General features: G+C 39.3%; 1 protein-coding gene across 1 annotated transcript in view; it reads left to right on the top strand.

Annotated features, from left to right (window-relative positions):
* Positions 1 to 13,852: 13,852 nt before the first annotated feature.
* LOC307024402 (leucine-rich repeat-containing protein 51-like) overlaps positions 13,853 to 26,459 on the top strand; it is a gene marked incomplete at its 3' end in the record, with an annotated part of 124,594 nt that continues 111,987 nt past the window's right edge. Inside the window, exon 1 of the mRNA XM_079658473.1 lies at positions 13,853 to 14,104. The remainder of the gene's footprint in view (positions 14,105 to 26,459) is intronic.

Below are 26,459 nucleotides of genomic sequence, written 5' to 3' on the forward strand. Positions count from 1 at the left end.
ACACGAAGGGAGGAAGTGAGGTGATCTGCAACAAGAAGGAAAGGTTACTACAAAATAAAACAGGATACAAGACTGAAGTAAATACATTAACTTAACAGATTTTACGAGACACAACAGCTTTTCAATATTTGTTTATCTTTTCACATTCAGTCTTGGTAATCAATAACTGGCAAGCAGTGGAAGCGGCTTTGTTATTTGCAATTTTATCTCTGTTTGCTTTTCTATTTACTCCTCTTTGTTTTACGTTCATTGTCAAGAGATGAAGATAAATGGATGCATCTGAATAAAAGTAGCAAAAGTAGAGAATATTCACAAAGCCACCAAAATGTTTTTTGTGGCTGTTATCAATGACTAGTAAACAGTTGCTATATAGCACTATTGCTTTTTTATGTCTGTTTGTTTCTATCTTTCCTTGTATTTGTTTTATACGCATTGTCACAGGACAAATATAAAAAGGATAAACCTGAAGAATAGTAGCAGAAGTAGAGAAGATTCTACCATACTATTTCAGTAATGCCCGTTTTACTTAATTTACTCGCAAATGTTTGCTAACATTAGCGACTTAAAGCTAATGGCCTCACAGAATATAGTGAGGCTGAGCGTATCGAATGAAACAAGGGTTTTTTAGGCCAATGCATTAAAAGTATTCATGCAAACCAATTTTCATGAATTAACCTACATTTTTTTCTGTATGATAATTTTTTTTAAACCATAATGACCTATTAAAACGATCTTGCATCACAGTTTGAAAGAAGTCTCATGTGTTGAATGTGTACGAGTTGACATCTTTCAAATCATTATCAATAGCATTTTTTTTTCAAGGTAAATGATTGATCTCAGTGTCCCTGACTTGGAGTGCATTTTCATCCATAACTTTAAAAACGAGTTAGTGCCATCACCTAATAGCAACTTCCATTATCAGGATCTTGTTTAGCAAATAGGTTGTGGAAAACAGTAAAATAGTATTTTCTAAGGGCAGGAAGTACACTTTCTACTTGATGGGCTGTCTACCTTACAAACGGTGTCTGGCCTGAGGCTGAGCTAACTGCCTCCCCCCAAGGGTGAGGATAAAACAAACAGACAGGGGATTTTCACATACACACGCAGGCTTAAATTGATAAATAATACATGCCATTGTGGTCATAACATCAAAACATTTCATGTTGTAAGCTACAAGAAACCTTTGGGACCAACTCTTTGAAAGTTGAAACTTTTTCAAAATTAGCCATGAAACAAGAAGTCTGAGTCTAACTGTCTAGTAAAATTATCGAAGGCAGCACCAGTATTTTTCTGCCTGTGGAATCAGTGCTTTCTGTGTCCTTATGTGTCTAATCAACATATTTTCATCAAAGAGTCCAAGACAATACTTTGATGTTGGCAACAACTCCGAAAAACAAAGCTTGGTTTTGTCTTGATTGGAAGACCCTCCCTCTTAAATCATGCAACCTTGTTCGTCTATAATTATTTGGCCATGTTGAGTGGGCTGGACAACCGTATTCGCATTCCCCTTGAGTGCCAAGCCAAATAATTTCTCTCCGAGACAAATTCTGTTGCAGAAAAAGGACCAGCATTCAATATTGAAGCTGGCCGACAGTGTTATTGGCAACTTGTCATTTCTATCCACCTTTGTCCATCTTACATTTAAGGCATAGCTGACATTATGGTGACAGTGACTGCGAGCGAGCAGGATTCAATATTTTGTCCAAGGACACAGGGGAAGACTGTTCGAAACATTGACTTTACAACAATGACCATTACATCTACAACGGTGGCTGACCTCCAGCTTACCTCCCGTTATTTCAACATCTCTCTGTGTTTCTTATTCTCTTGTTTTTTGCCTGCAATGGAATGAAAAGGAAAAAGTGGACGGAGACACATTTCACCTGCCTGCTCTGTGCCTTTCTAAAATTCAATTTGGCCCAATTGAAAAGGAAAATTCCTGACAACTCTCAAGGACAATCAAGATTTAACAATCAAATAAAAACGTTATTTACTTCCTTGACTGCTCATAGAAAAGTTGTAAGGACTTTGGAAACTTACTTACAGGAAGGTATAAACATAGATTTAGTCTGTAAAGTTGTTTCCGAACTTCGATCAAACTTGTTTGCAGGTGGATTTAATTAAGATTATTCGATACCCAATATCTTGGATTTTAACAACTTTATATATTTTATACAGCATAATGTCAAGAACAGGTGTAGGGACAACTCCCACTCAGCTTCCACGCAGGAAATACAAGGTAAACAAAGTATATGTTTAAGACCGGTTTGGTTTTCCGAAAAAAAGGTTGGTAATGGTATGTTTTAATTTCTTAGTCAACGCAATGCCTTCCTAAGAATGAGTGACTTGCATTCAAGGCAGCATTTTCATTATTTTTAGCCTGGCATGACATTCAACATAGGCCTCCTGTTGTGCATCAAGTCAATTCCACATTATAGCATTTGACATGAAATAAAATGAAATGAAAATAAAGATTATCCAGTTAGCAGCCAAATGAACACACCATGCAATGATGAGATTCATAAAAATAAGCCGATTAACATTGGCTATAATTGGAAACATGGCAGAGCTTAAATGCCTACAGCATTTGATGTAAGTGATGTCTAACCTATAGAATGATCAAATGACTGAAATGAAAGACGACAGCTTCTCTAAAGGAAAATGTGACTGGCCTGCTTTTTCACAAAATACAGCAACATCTCAAAACTGGCAACACAAAACATGACCAGACACAAATGTTCTTAATGGAATAATAAAATGTAAAGCATACGAGCAGTGCGAACAAAGACGGCTTTCTTTCCAAATACGAAGGACTTAAATGGGAGAGAGCTGTCATTTAGCATCTGGTGATTTCATGGGAAATTGCGGCAAAAAAACAAAATCTGATTCTTGTCGTGTGAGTTCGTTGTTTGTATTTCTTTCAGGGTACATCTTTCAGTTGAAACCTTTCACATTTATTTAAAGGACACATATTTATTATTTACAATTAGCATTTACATTTAAGGTGTTTCAATGATTTAGTAATCATTATATGAGCTTAGCCAGTCAGTTGCAGACATCAAGAATAATTTCAGTCTAAAACAAAAAAAGCAAGCAGTGTGAAAAGTAATGCACTGACTAAGGGCCAAGTTTGAAAATAGTTAACAATACATTTTCTTTTAATATGTTTACTGTTGGAAATTATGCTTATTACTTTCTTACAGCATTCAATGAGAAGATTGATACCACTGTGATACCAACATGAGAGCTGTACACATGTACTCATTTGACAAGAAAACAAGGGCTCCTGTAACAAGTTTAAAGTATATATAGTACAAGTGAGTTACTTTTTAATTGGTCTGTTAGTTACCATTTATTTTTCTATTTACATAAGCTTACTTTAAATGTTCTTCTAACAACACTTTCTCCATTATTGAACAACTTATTTATTTATTTCGCCTCAACCAGGATGTCTCATGAAATCAAAAATCTATTTTTTAAAACCAGTCAAGGAGGCAGCCATATAAAATCAAACACTACTTTTAGGAAAATATAAGCCCACACACACAATGAAAACTGCACCAAAGCCTCCCCTTATATATTACATGTCTTTAAATATGTTCTCCTCTAACATGCTACCTTACCTGAACAACTACGTTCGTTATTACCTGAGGACTTCATTAAACATCAAATTACTTACTAATTGAGTATAGTATTTACAAAAACTTTTTTCTACTTAAAAGTCATAAAAGTCTTACATGACTACAGTTTTAGCTTGCGTTGCCCCCCACTGTCTGTAACTTTGCAGACTCATTTACCAGCATGTATACGCTGCCTCTATCCATGCAACGATATAAACCCCCTCATTTGATAATATTCCAGGCAGAAAACAAATCCTCTTTTGGATTCTGTCCATGTTGCTTTGTGCATACCAAAACGTATCAGTCACTCCCATTATTCTTGCAGCCAAACTCATGTTGTGCTTTAAGTGAACCTCCATATGCTGGGTTTGGTTACCTGCCAATGAAGCCGGTAGAAGTAGACGATGCTTTTGCAGGCGAAATTTACTAGCATTTATTTTCCTGTTGGCTCATATTACGTGTGTGAGATGCACTTTATGTGGGATGGAATTGGAAAGATGGTTACTTCATACAACATCACTATGCAAATAAAACCTGCCAACAATATCCTGACTTTTTAATGTTTTGTTCTATTTTTTGTCTTTTGTCTCCACCACCTATCTACATTTATAATCCTTTGTTCTCTGCGAAGAATTGTTGACAAGGCTGTTTATGAAAAGGACTTTATAAATACCTTTGTCTGACAACAATATCTCTGGAATAATTTAGATACCCATTTAACTCAGCCAGTGACCTCACTTAGGATGCTGCGCCAGTTTATGAGAAGTGTCAAAGCAGAAAAGTTAAAGCCTAAAGGAAAAACTATTTTCACTCTGACAGCTGCAGCCTTAGGGTCAGACAGATAACTCTGCGTCAGTTCAGGAAACAGTTTGTCTCAATCCAGGACAATATTTCATACGCATTTCATCACAAATCATCATGACAGAAGATGCAACACTTAGACATAGCTCTTATACCCTATTCTTACCGCGCTATTAGTTTCAGAAATCGTCCCACAACTACAATCAATCCTGCGCTTTCAAAACTTTACCGTAATCCTATCAATCGACTTGTCAAAATCTGTTATTACATCAACCTTCAGCTTAAACACTAAGAAGGATCATCTTTTTTTGGAAAACCTTGGGTTCAGACGAAGAAAGTTTAGGATGAAGATACGGCTCCGATTTAGTTTTTATAGCTCTGTTCTTCCATCTGAATTTCACCGCAAATAAAAATGACAGAAGGCAGAAATGACGGATGAACTTAATAAATATAAGGAGTTGGTGGGAGAGAGGAAATAATAAAAGGGGAGCTGATGATATGGGGAGTGTCATTGTCAGATTGACTCAGCCTGTGAGCCTACTAAATCCCTTTGCTTGGAAAATAATAAGACAATTAAAACGATTGCCTTGGTTCTATTTGTTTGAAATGCATGAATGATTGTGTGTATTGTGTTTGAGTGTGAATGTCTAAATGTCTAAATGTAAATGTGTTAATTGACTTTGAGTATTAGAGAATAATGTTTCTAACCGATGGATGGTACCTTGAAGAATCAAAATGCATTTAGTCCACCCCTGTAATGACCTTAAGTGTACTGTTTGTGTGTGTGTGTGTGTGTGTGTGTGTGTGTGTGTGTGTGTGTGTGTGTGTGTGTGTGTGTGTGTGTGTGCGTGCGTGCGTGTGTGTGTGTGTGTGTGTGTGTGTGTGTGTGTGTGTGTGCGTGCGTGCGTGTGTGTGTGTGTGTGTGTGTGCGTGTGTGTGTGTGTGTGTGTGTGTGTGTGTGCCCAAATACTTACATTTCTTGATTCTCAATGAAAGCCTTTGTTTATTTGTTAATTTGTGCATGAACACTTACTTACTGTAATTGAGGGAAAACATTTGTTGGTGAGTGTGAGCATTTTAGTTTTTGTACATAAGTGTTTGTGAGTCACTCTGTGTGCACACCATACAGATTAGCTTCTGATCCCTCCGTAAACCAGAAATCAATAGGTCTCAGTCTGCATTCAGACGGTTAGACAGACAGTTCTGCTTCAAAACATCCAAGCATCACCTCTACTCCTCATTCAGAGCACACAAATGTCTCCCTGACATCTATGAAAGACAGAGAGAGGCGAAAGGGGGCAATATAAAAAAAGGAGCAGAAGGGAACAGGTCTATTTTTGACATTGGTAAACGATGTGGAGCTTCACACAAAGACAGACGGACGGAGAGTGATGGAGCTGGAGACATTGGCCCCGTTTCCCTCATATGGTATATTACCTCACTCACCCCAACGGTGTTTCAGGGCCGGTTCGGAGCTGGAGCTTGAAAAGCACCGGGTTTTCCTGTTCACACCGCAGCGTAGCAGCCTCTTAGCTCCGTAATCCGGTTCCTTTCAAGCACCAAAAAATTCTCCGGCTAGAGCAAAAGCACCGCATACGTCACGCTTACGTCGAGGCGGGGGCGGGGGCAGGGGCAGGGGGAATCGGAATCGTCGTTGAAGTTGATGATTACGATTGTAAAGCAGTTTTGAATGTAGCATGTAAGGAATGTAAAGTTGGTAGTAAAGTCGTCCCATTTCTTCCATTTCGTTTCGACAGAGCAAAACCAAAACGAGTAGCGCTTCAACACAATCGGCCATTGTTGTTGTTGTGTGAGCTGTGAGGGGTTTCCGCGCGGTTTGGCTTTATGAAGCAGGCACGCAAACGGTTACGTCATGACGCAAATGATGGCGCAATGACGCAGCACCAGTCAGACTCTGGGCGGTGTGAAAAGAGCCGGAGCTAAACCGAAGAACCGGTTCTGAACCTGAAAAGCTCTAGCACGGAGCTTGAACCGGAGTTGCGTTGGTGTGAATGATTAGACCGAGAGAGAGGGAGACAGACAGGGGTTGAGGTGGAAGGCATGGAGAAAGAGGCAGAAAAAAACAGTGGAGCAGTTTCTGACACGTACAAAGACAAAGAGAGGCCTTTCAAGCTGCGATCCTTCGTGACAAAGACAAAAAAGAAGATGAGACAGAAGGGTCAGTGTAGATACATCTGAACAATAACAGAAAACAGAAACCAATGTTTAGTTTGTTGTGCTGTACAACCCTAATGTACACAATATGACACTAAGGCTGTAGTTATTGTAATATTTTCATAGATAACTGTTAGTGCCAACATTAAGTGAAAATCCATCTCCACAATTCATTAGGAGGCCCGGTGATGTAGGAATTACTTACAGATATGCTTGGTGAACTGCTGTAGTCCTACACATTTTACTAGACTTCCATAGTACACTATGTGCATTATCAATCACTTGCCTAGTGCGTTAATTTAGACAGGTGTATCGCACAAATGAAAACCACCATTGTTGCTCCCCCCATTTTTGCTATGGAGCTAACATGGCGACTAATGAGGCTAAGAAATGTCCAGCGTTCCAAACTCAGCTTTTTATTACCATTATAAGTTCACCATCTTAAAAGACAATGTGCTCTGCCTTTTGCCAAACGACCTCTTCCTAGTGTCAACACACTTTTGAACTCAAAATATTTCCTTTTAGTAAAGCGAATTGAGAGCCGGCAGTCGAAAAGCTGGCAAGCTCACTAACCGTCACACATTACTTACTTTGAATTAGCAGTTTACCAATGGTCAATTGTTAGCTCCTTGCTCAAAAGACAGTTAGTTGACACAGTTTATTTAAAATACAAATGCGTACTCATAATTGTCTATAAACCATGCCACTTTTACAGGGCAGCACCATTTCCCAAGCCCTAGACATTTGGGAGATTAACGTCATGGCTTGACAGAAGATAAGGCGAGTCTGTGAGTGAGTTGAGGTTTGACATTATGTGTCAGTCTGTTGGAGGCATGAATTTGCTCAGCAAATTATGGTAATTTATTTAAAATAGAAGCTATAGTGTCTAAAAAGCTGTCAGTTTGCCCCGAGGTTCGTCCACAAAGCGAGGTTAATGGGGTCATTCAAATCCAAAGGGACTACAAATATACTTATATTGAGGTATGCATATACAGCTCAGAATTTCAGTCTTTGGTAATTAGTGTTTTGGTGCTGATGCTACAAACTGAATTGTAGATCAAGTGGAAATGTACTGGCAGCACGACATGATATGTCAAGGTCATTAGGATGTAAACCTTCAAGCTATGCATTTCTGTGACAGACTGGCTGGCTGACCATGCGATCCCCTTAAGAGAAGGAGGAAAAGCATGCATAGTGTCATACTCCCACCAAAATGTGCATATGTTTTACACAATCACACACACACTTTCGCGTCTATGGGAAATCTCAGCATAACAAGACAACCGGATGAGAAGAAGGCATGCAGTCAATCCTCCACACAGATGAGTCATAAATACAAAGACGTGCACATGTATGCAGCTACAGGACACACACACACACACACACACACACACACACACACACACACACACACACACACACACACACACACACACACACACACACACACACACACACACACACACACACACACACACACACACACACACACACACACACACACACACACACACACACACACTCGGATAAGTGTCGCTGGCAGAGACAGTGGGATTGTCGTAAGATGACTGAATGATGACATGAATCCATCGGAGTAACAATAGGCTAGTTGCACAAGATGGCTTCTATCAACTTCCGGTTCATTGAGTGTGCGGTTGTAAACTTCCGGTCTATGGTAGAGCGGTAGAGGGAAGAGCGATAGATAGAGTATAGATAGCAATAAATAGCAATAGATAGCGAGAGAGATAGCGTATAGATATTATATAGGCACTATTTTACAGTCGATGTCTCCAAGACCTACCGAAGGTTAACATCAGTGATGTACATCGGCTGGTACAAGCGGCAGGCTCAGCCCCGAGGAGCAAAAGAGAAAAGGGGTTCAAAATGTAGCTACTGTACATCTATGTTAAGCTGTTCAACGTTCTACTAACACTATTTTATGTAGTTATAATATAAGATAATACATTGAGAGAGCTGAGACAGGCTATACAAGCATATCGGTTTGAATGTCCTTAAATTACAGTATTCCAAACAGCAGAACTTCTGTGTATGTGATGTGACAACCTGACATGGTTTAGCCTTTTCCCACACCTATTACTTGCCTGATCAGCCTGCTCTCAGCTTTCTCATTTGTCTGTGTTGTATTGAAGCAGCGTCCTAAATGTAAAATTACTGACATTTTGTTTTAAGAACTGTTCACCTGTGGAGATTGCAGTGGCAAAGTGTTCTTGTGTAGCTGGAACAGCACTCTGCAACCACAATGTTGCACTGCTGTTCCAGACTACTCCACACTCAACCTGGCTGCCGTACCCCCTGTCCTCAGCTGCACTGAAACATGCAGCGATGGATGGCACAAGCCAAGAACCATGGTAAGTACAGTATGTGTTCACAACCAATCACCAGTTTAATGAGTATTTCCTTTGTGCCAAGAGCTGATTTAGTATGTTGCATCAGCGACCTTTTCAATTAATTTGACAATTCTTTTGTGTAATTAATAGGGTGTGAAACCAGGCAGAGTGAGTGACATGGTGTTCATCTCCACTAAGCCAAAGCAGTTTACAGTTGCTGACGGTGTAAGGTCATATCTATTGTCCGAAGTAATTGTATGTAGCCTGCTTCAACTTTGTGATTGTTGTCTGAGTGTAAAATTGTTCTTAAAGTCCTAATTATCATATAAACATGTTCAAAGGAGTACATGTTACAAGGCCGTGCGGGGGGGGCTGCCAGACTCAAAGTCAGCGAGGCATACAAGGACTTCTCAGCAGACATCGCACCATGAAAAAAAAACGAATGGCTCACTACTCAACGACTAACACTCTTTCAGAGGATATGTTGGAAATGCACACATTATATATATTTTTTGCATCTACTTTCTGGATATTGTACATCTGTTCATCTGTTATATAAACTAGCATTATTTAAACATGCAGAGACTAATAGAAATGTTTAAATATGTATTTTCCCCCCGATATAACAACAACCTATGTTTTGTAAAAGTTTATTAAATTAATCTGTAAAATGTTATCATATTGTGGATTTATTAAATTATGTATTTTCCTTTGTTATTTATGTGTGCGTTTGTTTTGAGGATATAATTCATTAGTACCTAAACATAGTATGGTATAACTGCTTTTTGTAATGAAATACACAATTGGTTTGGGAGCAAGAAATCTTTTTATCGTTTTTGCCCAGGCTTGCCGAAATGAATGGAAACTTATCTCCCGATTATAACATTGTGTAACTTGCTGCTGTTAAATACCGTCAAACTATGTGCAATATGTGCTTTATGTGCAATAATTTATATACATATCATATGCCATCTTTAATAACTGTAATATATACCGGGCTGCTAAATCCTAAGAACTGCTACAGGATTTGATTTGTAGATTTGATTTCTTTTTGATCTGTATTTTTGAAAATTATGTAACTTTTTATCTTTTTTTTAGCATATTGTTTATTATATTATAACTTAGTACTTTTTAACGCATGTAAGATATTCAACACTAAGCTGTCTGTGGCTCTTTCCTGCTGTAACGCTGCAAATTTCCCCTCTGTGGGACTAATAAAGGTATTCTGATTCTGATAACGGGATGAATTTGTACAAAGGGGCACACGGCAATGTAGTGCCGACTTTCTTACACGCTGGAAGGCCAATCGCTTTTCTTTACCCCGAAATCCGCTCATTCTTGCTCTCGGTGTGTCATAACAAACTGTCAAGCTGTCAAAACCATAGGTCAAATGTCTGTACTCAAACCGGAAGTACTCGGCCGCACACCCAGCCGTCGGAAGTTGATAGACGCCATCTTGTGCACAGAGCCTATTACAGTGGGATTTTTCAGGCATTGTTTAAAAGGGAAAGGAAAGTGACATCATATTGTGAATCAGTTTGAACTCCTGTTGTGACCAATTATCTACGAAATACAAGACATAACTGCCAGACAGCCAATATTTCTCATTTCCCTAAAGTAGAAGTAAAACTTTGAAATACATATAGAGATAATTATCAAATGTCATGTTCCATGTTATATAAAAAAATAAATTAGAGTGCAAGACATTGAGAAAAGTTTGTGACTGCAATTGATTTTGTTCGTCAAATGAGATGGAAAGCTTTTTTTAACCACTACCATCGTGGAGCAAATATGGTTATATCAAATAGTGTCCAGGGCAGGCTACCCCTTAAACTTCTCCTTACTTTCAGTTAAAAATGTAGTGTCCCATTATTACTAGCTTTACAATTAGTTGGTGGTGGTTAGTCACTTCTGTTGGGAGAAAAAGAGAAGGACTCCTTGAGTTTGTTTTAAAAAAATAAAAGTTTGCTCCATCTCCAACTCCCACGTTATTCATTCAGCACAGAGATCAAAAGGATGCAATCGTTCAAGCTATACACACATGCTGAAACTTACACAGGAACATACAGAAAAGAAAAACCTAATAAAAGCCTCACTCACACATGTGCACAGCCACAGTGGGGAATTGTTGACAATGCAATTTGTCAATGATTGTCAGTCCAACTTCCAAGAGAATGGTACAGAAACACAAAAATATCCACACACACTGGTGATGGATTCACAGAAGCCATTCAATGCATGGATGAGAGACAGATAATTGACTGTAACCACCTCTATAGGAGTAGCCTTACAACCATGAGCTGTGACTATGACTGTGAAAAATAATTCTTAACTGGTCTGGAGACTTATTGCATTCGGTTCTACCTGAAAACAATTATCTGAGAAGGTTGTCCTCTCAAGAGCAAATCAATAATTTCTGCAAGTGCGGCAAAACAATATAATGGTTAGATTCAAGTAGAAAAGAGCTCTAAGTAAAATGTAAATGACTGTGATATCCTCTGCAGAGATACGGTCCTATTGCTGGAAAGCTGGATGGTTGCCGATGTATTAGAGTGCCCTTGTTGTATGTATGTATGTACCAATTTAATTTAGTGTTGTTATTTTTCTTTAATATAAAGTAATGTAACTTTGTCCTGTGTATGTATTGCTTTTGGCTCTATGTCTTCGTCCTATGTGTGTGATTTTTTGTATGCTGAACATATTGATACAAAAAAAGCCCTCTATTGGCTGCATTAGTTATGACTCTTCCGTTGCATTACTCATCTTAGTCTGCATTCTATTTTACTTTACATCCAGGCTAGTTATCTTTTTCATGTATTGTGCCAGAGAACACATTACTCAACAGGCTGGGGAATCTCCTTAATAATGTTTTGTTGTGTTGTCTGAACAAATGTGAATTAGATACCTAAAAGGGAATGGAAAAACATGTAGGCTTTAATTCAGCTGCACGATATAAGCGATTGAAGATGGGCTGTGTTGCTGCTAACCCTCCCCCCCCCCCTCCCTGGAGGAGAGTAGGTGATGATGATGGTGTGGTGAGATGACTCTGGGACAGATGGCTGAGCAGAAGAGGTGGTACTGGCAAAGGGTGAGTTTGAATTGTTGTTGGACATGATTGGTTTCCCCACCACAGGGTAAATAGGTTTAATTTGCTCCCTGTTAAAGCGTGTGCAGGAACGTTTAATATGTGACTCACCACGGCCAAACATTTGGTCATGACAAAACACAATCATTGTATTTGTTCAGTGAAAAGGTGGTCAGGCAGACACTTGTCTTCCTTTCTCCTTAAGTTCTCTTTACTCTGCTCTGTCCTCCTGCTCCTGAGATATTGCTAGTGCCACTTACACACATATACACACAAAAAAAAAGTATATATTTGACCATATTATTGTTGAATTTTTTACATGGGACTCACACATTACATCCCTCTGAAGTCCCCCAAAGGGTACCAGGACCTAACTTCTGATATACTTTGCTGGCGGAGGATCCAAAACCCATTACTGTTGCATCACCTGGGCACCCCAGCCATTTTGCACGGATCTGGCAGTTTTGACACTGAACCAACATTCAGACACTTTAGTGGGAAGAAAACTAGTTGCAGGATAATGATGCAATTGCTGCTCTGCAGATTTTAGCTATACATAAAAAAACATATGACAGATTTACATGTAGTTTGGGGATGCTGACTGTGAAAGGTCTAATTAAGTTTCGATAAATAGGCCCATCGAAATTAATTATAAACTGAGCTGAAGAGGAATAGCAAGAGCTCTTGGCAAAACATGAGGGAAGAAGATAAATTGTCCCTGGGTCTGGCTCAAAGGAAACACATTTTAATTGAAGGAAGTAGACACATTAAGAAAAGACACATTTTTGGGACACCACAAAAACACTTTTGTCAATAACCCTGACTAATATCTAGATTATCCATCTTACACCAATTAGAACAATAAATATATTATCAGTAATCACTGCATATGATCATTAATCTGAACAAACACTGATATTAGAGCTAAAATAATTAGTGTCATTGAAAAAATATGACTTGTACTCCGGATACTTACACTTTTTATATACAGTCTCAGAGGCAAACATAATACTTTTTGCTTCATTACATTTGTTTACATTTGAGTTGTTTTGATAAACTGAAGGATAAGGTGTTCTATTTGGGGGTTGAGAACATTTGACTTCTTGTATGAAATAAAAAATATCGATAAAATAAATCAGCTGGAAAATGCCTCACCACAAAGCTGAAAGCAGGGCCGTTTTATTTTCAGAATGAAACCTTGTGTTGAATAATGACAATACATGATACATGGATCCTTGGGAAAGATATACCTACATGGTTCTCAGAGGAAAGATATTTTCTGCAGAATAGCCTGCTATTACTATTGATATATTTGGTCAATTACACTTCTGTTTAAGTAAGGTTTTGAATGATATACAAATACGTAAGTGTCTGAATACTTATTTGCAATAAAGAAGCAATTTGATAACAGCACTTGGGCTCTAGAAATTGTGTAGGCTTTCAAGTTTTCAGTATTTTATGAAACTTGTATGAAGCTTGGTATAAAAGTGTCAGCTCAATTAAATATGTTCATGTATACAAATCAAATAATCAGTTAAAGGAATACGCTACCAACTTATAAATAATAATATTATTATTTAAAGCTATGTGACAACTAAATACAAAAAGGCCTAGTTTTTTGTTTGTTGGGGTTTATTTGCGTCTTTTTTAATCACATATTACATTTAGTGAAACCTGTCAGCAGGTGTGCAGCTTCCTGTCAATCAGGCATGGAGCTCGGATGACGGGAAAGCTAGCTACAGTAGGTGCATATGGTGCACATGTTTAGCCCAAAAACGATAACATATTATTAGTAAAGTTTCCCAAAAATAACTGGGCGAGAATTATAAAAAGAGACTAAGTTCGTTCGCATTCTCAACATCAGTAGGCTAAGTGGACAAACGTAGCTTTAATTTAGCTGCTAATTTAGCCCTTAAACAAAGTGTTGTGTGCAACTTAACCGGCTGTGGAAGACGTAAAGTGGTTTAGACGTCTGGACTGGCACCAATGAAACAAGACTAAACTATGTCAATATTTACCTGAAAGAGAACTGTCTGGATAAATGGACTATCGTGAATAAGTAGAAGACATCAAAGGTAAGCGGCAATTAAAGCTATTTTATTGGGCGTCTGTTTGGATGAAGCTATGGTTAAAGTTTGTTGTGCTTTTATTTGTTGGATAAGCCCACAGAAGCATCAATGGATGTATGGATGATACTTCTGCTTTGTGTGTGCTTTTATTTGGCCGCTGTGCCATATTGTTGTTTCAAGTGGATCCTGCCTGTGTATTGTTTACTGCTGTTGCTGTAGTGTCTTCCAGCTGTTAGCTGTTGAGTGTGTGCAGTTATCAGGAAGGGCCAGATGATACATTGACCTGCTGTGCCTAGTGTAAGCATATATGTTCCTATTTTTTGTGGGTTGTTGCCTGTAATGTCACATGATTGGAAAGTAGAGCTATCATTTCCTTAACAAAAAGAGGCACCTTTATTCTTCATTTCCTGGTATTCAGTCAGAGGAGCTGGATAAAGAAAAATATTGGCATTTCCCCCTGATAAGGTAATGAATATAAATTAGTATGAAAGTAGTCGCAATTCTTTTTTTATTATTCAGGTAATCATTTCAACTCAACTTCAGTTGCCTGATAGCTGTAATAAATGGATACTTTTATTTAAGTGCATGAACAGAGTAGTGGTTTGCATTGTTCAGAATAGTTTAAACTCAGAAGAGATGGGAGCTGCCTTGCTGCTGGAAAAGAAGCAGGCACCGTTTGTGACATCCGGCCAAAACTATCTGAGCTGAAAGTCCACACAGTTAATAAATTAAGCTGGCAGCACTGGTCACTGCCGTCCATAGCTGCCCTCAAGTTTCAGAACAATCCACCCAGTACAAAAAGCACCGTCTATCAAAAGTATTTTAAAGGCAGCAGCAGGAGATTTTTGCTGTCGTGGTGCAACTAATACATCTGGCATCGTCTTGCGTTGCACGTATTACCTGCCATGCCTTTCCAAAATGGAGATCAAATGTGATTCACTTCCAGAATAATTCATACCTTATTTTAAGCCTCAGAAAAGAGAAAGTATCATTACTGGGGCACACAAAGCATTATCTGGGAAATGAGGGTGTTCATTGTAGTTCCACACTGAACTCAGCCAGGAATTGAGAATACGACAGTTTAGCAATGATCCGAGGAGAGTCCGAAATTAAATACTTAGTCCAGAATGTGCTTTAGCATGTAGAAACTAAGAGGATCAAATATTTAAGCCACAAAGCCATTGCAAAGGCAATAAGGCAGTGCGGATTTATCTTAAATGAATCAGATTTCCACCTTAATCCGTGTCCCTCTGCACATTTCCACCATATCATTACTGATTTCTTTCTAAAATTCCCATCTCCACACTTATTTAATCCTTTCTCTGGTCATAACACCTGGGCACACTACAGCTAAAATAGAATAAGAATTTAAGCGAACGAGGTAATAGTAGAAACTAAGGGGAATAAAGGTTAGCTCATTAAGGTCTTTTGCAAATCTTTCAGGAGTCTTTAAAAGCCGATGGACATCTTACTTTAATTAAGAAAATACCAACAGTATTGCCTTACAATGTATTTGCAAATCTGTAAATAGCCAACTTTGCAAACGGACATGGCAAATAATCCCTTCAGTTCACTTTAAATCAGCGATGACACTTCAATGTATTTCATTTTACATAGTTTCATTTGCTGCTGGTATTATTTCTGAAGATCAATAGAGCTTATCTTATCAACATGGTTAAGGGACATTTCAAGAGAACACGATTCAATTAATAGAAAAAATGACACTGCAGAGGCAGTACAACATTTTGCCAGCTGTGGCCAGAAATTAAAGCACCCAAACTAAAATGGCAGCTATGAGAATGGTCTATTGATTTGTGATCATGCCTGCAGTGGCATTTCAAACCTTTTTAACCAGCACAGGAAATTCTATTAAGCCCTTTATAACAAATGTCACAACAACTCCTGCATATGTGTGTTAAGTGCTTACTTGCTGCTTCGTAAAAGTGTGTGGGCGCATCAGTGCCTGTGCCTACATTGTTTTGTGTAAAACAATATTATGAACATATGAGGCATAGGTGGAAATGTGCCAAATATATATGCCTTTGTGTGCACCCACCACCCATCCTGCAGGGAGTTTCAGAGAAAGTTCAGACAAGCGTAGAACAATCACCTCAGAGAACAGAGAGAACAGGACGGAAGAGACCCGTCTCAAAGGGGAGAAGGAAAGAAGAAGAAGGAGAAGGAGGAGGAGAAAGATAACAGGATAGATAGTTACAGAGATAGAAAGAGATTGAAAGATGTTGGCGAAATATCAAGTGAGTCAGACAAGACTAAAACTAAAAAGAGACACAGTGCTGCTGTGAGCTGACACACGAGGGAAGACACCAGTTCTAAACATTACCTTCTCATATAAACTTACATAATGTGTGATATAATATATTTTTGACCTTCTTTTTTTAAACATATAGTTGTATAGTGTAGTACGAGTGAATATGAGGTGAATTGTTGCAGTTCCACACATTTTAATACCATATTGTAAGCCTTGAACATTTTTTATACTATGGAAATGCTTTACCATATATGGTCATGTCGTCAAGGCCCTTCACACCTACACAGGTGTTTTCACTTATGTTGTTGATTAGTCCTCCTTCCTCTCAGGGCGGTGTGGGGTGCAACAATGATTTACATCTCCCGATTATGCTGGTTATTTTCCAACTACTACGCACAAAATTATTTATTATTATTCCGCCGGGTCTTTTTGCGCCTCCTCTGCTCCCACATTCCACATTGCAGAAACTCCATTCAAACATCAAAACGTTCAGCTTGATCGGGAATCGATTGCTATTACTTTTCACATTCATACATTTCATAATTCCAGATATATATATCCCATAATTCATCACATTTTTAACTTGGAAGTCAAAGGAGAAACTCTTCAGACTTGAAAAATCTTCATGCGACTTCAACGTCGACTTAGAGTGCGTGATGTCACAGCTAGAGTGGAGGAGAGTTTGAAATTTGCCTTCATATATTTTGTTTAACCTGCCATAACCTGGGACATAATCTTTCATGAAAAACGTAGGAAAACATCTCGTAGCTTGAAAAATAAAAAAAAGTAAAGCAAATTGTCTCTTGAGGGCATGAAGTGACAAAAACGTTGAACATGTCTCCATTAAGGCCCATTGTAAATTCAGCCTGATCTTTCCTCAGAGCAACAGCCGCACACCTTTAGTTAATCTGCCAAAAAAGCCACATTATTGACCCGAAAGTACCCAAAAACCAGACTGAGACGCTCCTTAGGGTCCTGAGATGCTCCACGAGTTGAAATGTCACCGATAGCTGCTACGGTTCTTCAACAAAACGTTCAAATGTAAGAGGTTTATCTCTCATTCAGATCAATGGAAAAGGCTCTCCTCTTACAGATCACTGCACATCACCATGGAAACCTATGATCTCTGGGCACACACACAGGTGTTATGATTAGGTGTTATGATTAGGTGTTATGATTACAGTAGGTGCTCAGCACAGAAACAAACACTGACAATCAGAGTTTAACAGACTGTCTCAGCTTATTATTTTCTGTCTGATGGAGACTTCATACTGACTTCAACATGTTCCACATATTTTATACATTATTGGTGACGTATGGTTTTAGTCGAAAAGTTGGCAGTTAAAATATTCTACTGCTTTTCCAAGCCTTTTTACTTTCTTTTCTTCTCTTATCACACATTCAAGCCCCCAGTGTTCATGTATCATTTCAATCTAAATTCTTCACTTTCTTCTAACATATTACATTTCAGCATAGCAATTCAGCATAAAGCATTCCCACTAGCGATTTCTTCAGGAATTGAATTCTCTAATTTCATTTAGCTTTCAACGTAGCACATCTTATGCAGATTTAATCACCAATTTTTACCAACATATGCAGTGTAGAGCATGGCTGTCTGTTTAAGGAGAGCAATGCAACATTAGCAGGCTGGGGTTGACTAAACACAAAAATACAGTAAAATAAGGATTTAATTTTGCTCTGATTTATTTGAGCCGTTACTGGTACATTAAGCCCACATCTCCCTTGATACTGATCCCTGTTATCGGCAGCATTTGATTCTCAGAGACACAGAGACGGCAGACCGTGACAGCTGTGAAAAAGGAGAAAGAAAGGACATTAACAAAAGCAGTATATAACGTTTAGCTACTACAACATAATTTAGAATGCAACACAAATTGTCACTGATAAATGTATGATGTTGCAATCAAAGTATTTTACATTCTTGAGTTATAAAGACATCTGAGAAAAGCTCGAACTTAAATTATGTTGCAATAGGATCATCTGAGTCAGAAAATAAAATGTTCTTTGGTGAAATTCCTTCTGAATCGCATAGACACTTGGACAGGGGGCAGGAGAGTCAGAGACAGAAAGCAAGAGAAATGTTCTGGAACAAACATCATTTTCAGTTTCTCTACAATGTTCTTTGTTTGTTCAGTCAAGCTTCCTCTGTGTAATTGCGTCATGGTTGATGGTAACTTGTGTGAACTCGATACCACTAGTTTAAACACTTTTTTCTTTTGGCTTTTCAAGATACAGGGTGTCGTGAGTTTATGTTTGATCCACTTTTCTTAGTCCATCCTTCATCCCTCGCTGTCTTTACTAACATAAATCATTGCTGACAGTCAATAAGCTTCGTGTCTAAAAGTTTTAAGTGGCCACCAAAAGGTCAGAACGTCTAAAATACCTCAGAGAGAGATCCTACGAGAGCCCCGATACAGACTACAATCTGCTGTCTAAGCAGCCAGAGCAATGACAGTGATCCAGCGCTCTCAGGCTGCAGCTGGGTCTCCTCTTTTCTTCAAGATACAGAAGTATCTAGATCAAAAGCTCAGAGGATAGATGACAGTCAAAAATGTCTTCAATCCAATAAATCTTGGAATCTTAACTCAGACTTTGCTGACTCTGTTTGGGTTGAAATGATTTATGCGGTTGTGATCTAAAATATATGACAATGAAAGCCACTTCACACTTTCTTTTGAGTTTTAAACTTAATATGTTGGGACTGGTGTTAATAATGTATTATAAATGACACATGCTGGAGTGCTGCACTATAATACACCCTCTGAGGAATTTAAATGTCTGTTTTAAAATGTCATTGCTTTGCATCAAACATTTGTTGAGATATTTCAGTCGACTGATCGACTACCAAATGCAACTTTGCCAAACGCTTGGCCACAATTCAACAAACTATATTGGATTTTTGATGATGTTGATCAAGTAACAAGCTGTTTTTTACTGGCCAAACTGGTGCAATGAAGCAGATGTCGGTGACTCTCAACGGTTCACTTTAGTGGTTGAGTAATTACTCATAAGAATGACATTAGTACCAGATGGTTCCAATGGATTAAAGACTTTTCTCTTGAACCCCAGGACAAACAAAGTACTTTCAAGGTGTGTGTGTGTGTGTGTGTGTGTGTGTGTGTGTGTGTGTGTGTGTGTGTGTGTGTGTGTGTGTGTGTGTGTGTGTGTGTGTGTGTGTGTGTGTGTGTGTGTGTGTGTGTGTGTGTGTGTGTGTGTGTGTGTGTGTGTGTGTGTGTGTGTGTGTGTGTGTGTGTGTGTGTGTGTGTGTGTGTGTGTGTGTGTGTGTGTGTGTGTGTGTGTGTGTGTGTGTGTGTGTGTGTGTGTGTGTGTGTGTGTGTGTGTGTGTGTGTGTGCATGCTTGCTTCCGCGTGTTCTCTTTACATTTTGTAGACAGATGGCACATTCGAAGAAAATCTATAAATTCATCTTCTTTTGACTGCAAGGCAAACAGACTGTTTTCGTATGTTCCGATTGACTTGTTGCGACTAGACTCGACAAATATACACACACACACACATACACATACACATACACATACACATACACATACACATACATACACACACACAGTACACTTAAGGTCATAACAGGGGTGGATTAAATGCATTTTGATTCTTCAAGGTACCATCTATCGGTTAGAAACTTTATTCTCTAATACTTAAAGTCTGCTTCCTATAATCAAGTGACGATGGTCTCTTACTCATTGTACGTGTGAATAGTAATTGGGTTGAATTTTTGTAGTTGTCAGTGCTAAGTGTGTAGGTTGTGTGTGTTTAAAAGTGTAAATAGTATGTGAAAGATTGTATGATATCATGTGGGTGGATGAGTTGAAGATAAGACATGTTGGATAGTGTTTTTTGTGGCTCTTAATTGCTTTGCATTTCCACTGTATATGTAGCAGTCATTGCTTAGGATTAAGTTCAGAGAAATTATTCGTTTTTTATTTTGATTGTCAATTAATAGCCTGAACTAATATAACTGATGGAAATAGCATCATGGTTTTCTGGCAACTTGAGGGCAGCAGAATTAGGTTTTAAACAACCCCGGCATATATTACGTTGATCTACCAAACTTGGTTTCCCATATTTATACTTTTAGCTGACGTTGAGCTACTTTAGAATTAAAAGAGTGTATCTATCAATACCATATGTGTAAAGATAGAAGACAAAAGCAGACTAATAGACAACTAATACAAAATATAGGACATTTAATGGGAGCTAAACACATTTTAATTTCAAGTAACAAGCTTTCTATAATAAATTGATTAATTGCAGGTTAACTAATGCAAATATGACTGCTAAGGTGCACTAACAAGGATAAGTGTCAGCTTGTAGTTTTGTAACAAATTGAGCTATTCCTCACTTTGAATTTATAAATATGGTCCAGAGTTCATATTTGCCCAAATTAGAAAAGACTTGAAGTAAAGATATTTGAACCAGGCCTATATCTACAGTATAAATCAAACAAAAGATCATTATTGAAAATAAGTATTAGGGCAATATATTTAAGCAATAGCTCACGACAGGCCGTGGTATATGCTCATTATATCACAGCTAAGGGGCGTGGTTCGGCCCGACGCGAAGCGGAGGGTCGACAACCCTAGTTGTCCCAGGCAACCCAGGCAACCCCAGGCAGTTTGCTCTGCAGCCCAACGGTATACTTTTTTTGCTCAGACGCGGAGGGATACTGACTTGTTGTGAAAAGTAACTTACAATTCTACCCGTGGTATACGCTCAGTATATCACGGCTAAGAACCAATCAGATTGCTTGATTTGACTTGTCCGTTTTATAATACCTCATAATGTGCGTGTTAATGGGACAACAATATCCTCATCAAATATTTACAATAATATATTCTTTGCCTTGCTGAAATTCTTTGCCAAAATCTTCTTACTTCTGGCTCCAAGCTAACAAAACACTCCGTCAAACTGCCCGAGGTAAATAGAGGTGATGATGATGATGAATGATGTACAGTTACTTTGGGAATATTTTTTATTTAGCCTTTCTAGAGGATCAGCGTCAGTGTAAGAGCCCGGCTGTCAACGAGAAAACCACATCTTTGGGGTGATGCCATGTTTTCATGAGGGATGATTACAAGTGCAGAAACATTCAGTGTGTTTTAGGCAAGCTCTATTTCTATGTGTTTCTTTCCTTTTTGAATTGTACATCCATTACCACCACGCACATGTAAACTTCCCGGGTAATACAAATAGTCACAGTCCAAATTTAATGAAATACAAAGTAGGTGCAAATGTACTCATTAAACAACGCACATTAGTCTAAAAGAAACCTCAGTATAGGATCACATATCTTATCATATTGCGCATTCCTCTCTTCATTATTTGTTCAACTTTTTTTTTTAAAACCTCACAATTTCATGTGAACCAAGAGTGTCCTAGGCCTGGACAAATTAAAAAAGGTTTAGCATACTTGAAAGCACCCTTAAATGCTAATCTTAGCTTTTACAATCCATGGCATTGTTGCACTTTCTCAAAAGTTCCATGGAAAGATATGCATTTTTGATTAATAGTGCTTTTTGGTTTTCATCATAAGCAGCAATGACTACTTAAGGTAGACGTTTCCTGCATTAGCACAACATTTCTCGAGAAATTGAATAAAACAATTACTGCCAGTGGCTATAAAAAGAGTGTTACAAAAACCATACATTGCATGCCATCATGAGGTTAAGCAGGATCTGATCCCCAGCACATGGGCTGCCAACTTGTTGTGTTCAAACCATCTGCTTTCTATTATGCTCTCTGCTTTTCTCTCTCTTTTGTCTGTTTTTTATTTATTTTACAAGACTTCTCTTCAATCCCTCTAACTTTCAGTCTGTCTTTCAAATCCCTCCTTGCATCCTTTCATTTCCTCCACTCTGTCTTCATTCACCCACTGAATGAAATACAGTCTTTATAGGAGGGAATCAGCAGTGTTATTATCATCAGCAGCACTGACTAATGTCCCTCAACACAAGCATTGTAATTCCACAATCAATATGAGGCTTTAATTATTAAGTGGGTATTGGTGTGCAGTTTGCAGCGCCGAACACTCATAAATGATTAAACAGGTTCAGTCTGACCCAGCATTGTGTGTTTGTGTGTCTGTCGGTGTGTGTGTGTGTTGTGTGTCTGAAAGAGAGGGCGAGGGAGATGGCAATATAAAGAAATATACTGCTTTGTTGACTTAGTAAGCTTCTGATTTGACATGAAGGACTGTTGTAAAAAGAAATTGAAAGCCGTATTGATGGTCAAATCTATCACTGCAAAAATGTGCAGAAAGATGATTTTATAAGGACGAGGAGTGAGTCAACGCTGTAGTTCAATCAGGAGAGACTTCATTTTGTTTAAAGAACATTTATTGACCCATATGATACATTTTAAGTCTTTGGCGATTAGATCCCGAAATCTTATATCTAAAGGGGGAAATGCAGCTGTGAGCCTATAGGGAACCCCCCCGGCGTCTAGACACTGGTGATGATGCTGAAGATCTGGATTTGATGAGGAGATGGGATGAAGAGGATGTGTGATGAGGTCTTTGGATTAACTCTCCTGGCACTGGATATGAGGGAAGGAGGTGGATGGGGAGGAGGTGGATGGGGAGGAGGCGGGCGGCAGCATGAAAACCTGAAATCACAACTGACTGCAGGAGAGAGGAGAACCATTTTAAAGTTTGGCTGCAGCACGTTGATTGGCTGTTGGAGAATGAGGTGAAATGTAATAGAGCTGATTATATGCAGCTGCGGAGTGATATGTATACCCCAGTCTTCCTGAAAGAACTTGCGCTGAGCTTCATTTATACCTGTGCTTCTTCAACTTCTCTGTCTGACCAGGACATAAACTAAAGCAGTTCGGAACGCTCTGTCCCAAACTCCTTCACAAGGGAAGGAAATGTCTTCTTTGGCAAAAAAAAACTCAACTTGAGGTCCTTCTTTCAGATTGGCTTCAATTGAATATTAAGTTTCTTCATTGTAAGCTTAGTTGCTGTTCATTTCACTTTTCTCTTTTCATGTTAAATAATAATAATGTTATTCTTCTGGTCTATACAATGTCAGAAAAAGTGTGCAAAACATACAAAAGCAGCAGATGTAAGAATTAGGAAATTAATTATATGTATAAATATATAAATATATGTTTCCCTTGAATGTCCACGTACCCATGAAGAAGGTACAGGGTTCCCTTGTGGAAGCAGAAATCGTAATGGATGTGAATTTGTCCCATGTTGAGATCATTTGGCAGGTTTTGTATTCAAATCTTGCTGGTGATGTTCACACCCGTTCTAATTTTAATGTATTTTATTGTGATGTCTGTTCTTGATAATAATAATAATAATAATTCATTTATTTTATATAGGCGCCTTTCAAGGCTCTTAAGGTCGCCGTACAAACACATACAAAACAAGATACACAATAGATAACACCGGGATAAGAAACATAAACAAGACAATGACAATGCAGTATATGAATCAATCAAATAACCAAATAAATAAAACAGAGGATGTGTGATGGATAATGATCAGGGTGGATATGCGAGTGTGAAGAGATGTGTTTTGAGGCGTGATTTGAAAATGGGGAGAGAGTCAGTGTTGCTGGATGTCAGGTGGGAGGGAGTTCCAGACGCGGGGTGCAGAGCGGCTGAAGGCTCTAGACCCCATGGTGGTTAAACGGAAGGGGGGTGCAGTGAGGTGGAGGGAAGCAGAAGACCTGAGTGTGCAGATGGGTGTGTTGATGTGCAGGAGGTCGGAGAGGTATAGAGGAGTGAGGTTATGGATGGCCTTAAAGGCGAGGAGCAGAATCTTAAAAACGATACAGGATTTGACGGGGAGCCAGTGAAGCTGCTGAAGAACAGGAGTGATGTGGTTAATGGAGGAGGTTCTGGTGATGATGCGGGCGGCAGAGTTCTGAACCAGTTGAAGTCTGTGGATGGATTTGAGAGGGAGACCAAAGAGAAGGGAGTTGCAGTAGTCGATGCGGGAAGTGACCAGGGTGTGAACAAGAATGGCGGTTGTCTTAAGGCCCTGACACACCTGGCCGAAATCGGCCGTTTTCGTTGACGAAACGTGCCCTGTCGCCCAAACTCAATTTGGTGTCCCCCGCACCGTCGGCCTTGACACGCCTTATTTGGCCTTTCATGGCCGACGCACGGCCGATTCAACATGTTGAATCGGCCGTGCGTCGGCCACAGGCAGTCGGACAAAGAAATCACTCTGATTGGCTGTTCAGCTAGCGAATCAGTGCATGAGAAGCGAAACGGTTGCTTGAGAATGTCTTCCACAAGCAACACTCCAATGGCTGATAGCTCCAGTACCGCACGAAACATGTTTTCGATGGACGAGAGTGAAAATGGAACGCACACGCTATTTGTTGTTTGTTTATATCACGTAGTCTGTTCTTCTTCTCTGTCTTCCGGTTGTTGCCTGTTTTTAATGACGAATACACACTACCGCCGCCTGCTGGTAAGGAGAATTATTGCCACTCACGCATGCGCAGTTCGTACGTACTCGGCTGAAGTCTTTGCGGTGTGTTCCAGTGCGACACATGGTCAAGACGCAGGAGAACACGCCGACGCAACAGTCGGAGTCGGCATCGGCGAGTTCTCTGGTGACTGCTTGGTGTGTCAGGGCCTTTAGGGTTAAGGGACCGGCGGAGGCGGTGGATGTTGCGTAGATGGAAATAGGCAGACCGAGTGATATTACTGATGTGAGATTTGAATGAAAGTGTGCCGTCGAGGACGACACCCAAACTCTTAACCTGAGATGCAGCTTTTCCAGAGTTTGCTCAGTTTGGGATGGATCTATTATCGATTAAATCTTAAGGTCCTTACACACCAAGCCGATTTCGGCCGTCGATAGATGTCTGGCTGATTGGAAGGTGTCTTTTCTGCCGTGCCGACACCTTCCGCCGCCAATTCAACATGTTGAATTGGGAGGCTGTCGGCAAAAATAAATCACTCTGATTGGCTGTTCAGCTTAGCGAATCAGTGCATGAGAAGCGAAGCGGAAGTGAGGGACCCAAACACACTATTAAGAAGGCAAATCTGAGATTTCGTTCAACTCCAGCTCTCGACACAGGTTCGGGAAAGCCCCATGAGCTTCTGGTTGTAGAGTGAAAATGGAACGCACACGCTATTTGTTGTTTGTTTATATCACGCAGTCTGTCTTCCGGTTGTTGCCTCTTTTGATTACGAATACACACTACCGCCGCCTGCTGGTAAGGAGAGTTATTGCCACTCACGCATGCGCAGTTCGTACGTGCTACTTGGCCGTCGGCTGAAGCCTTTGGGGTGTGTTCCAGTGTGACTGTTGGCCAAGACGCAGGAGACGTGAGGAGACACAACAGTTGTGTTCCGTCGGGACGTGTTCTTTGGTGTCAGTTTGGTGTGTCAGGGCCTTTAAAGTAAGTAAATGTTTAATTTGCGTCCAGTAGTGATGCAAGTCATTTAGAGGCATAGACATATACAAATGCATTGCTAAACCATACCACAGATATACACTCATTTGCCCGTACTTATAAAGTAAAGTTTGGTTTCAAACACAAATGTATTAAAATCCCACTGTGGCCCTGAAGGAGAGTTTCTCCCAAATGTGTGGGGGTTTAATCTCTCCAATCCCACTTTACACCTGGCTTAGTGTGTGACAAGAGACAGGATGTTGAAGTAATTAGTCTTGACTGCATACATTCTGCAGTAAATCATCCTCCTTGCTCCTCGCTGCTCCCTCTTAGCGTGCGTTGACATTCACATGTTTGAGCGTGTGTACAGGTTTTGTTTGTGTGTGTGTGTGTACAATGTGCACATTTATTGTAACAACTGCCTGCATGCGTATGTGTATACGTGTGACAATGAAAAAGTGTGTGACTTAAGTGCGGTCGTATGCGAGGGTGTTTTATTTGTGTTTTTTTGTGCCTTTGAAATAATGTGAAGTTGCTCAGGTGCGAGGCTTTGTAGTTATGGTCTTTGATATTTGGAAAGTTTTTAAAGTCAGAAGGGCTGTGCAGGTTGGATGGAGAGCAATTAACTGACTCATAGTAATTCATGTGAACAACATCTGTCTTTTTTTACATCCAGGATTCATTAC

This window comes from Notothenia rossii (genome assembly GCF_949606895.1).
Source record: "Notothenia rossii genome assembly, chromosome: 11".
Lineage (NCBI taxonomy): Eukaryota > Metazoa > Chordata > Actinopteri > Perciformes > Nototheniidae > Notothenia > Notothenia rossii.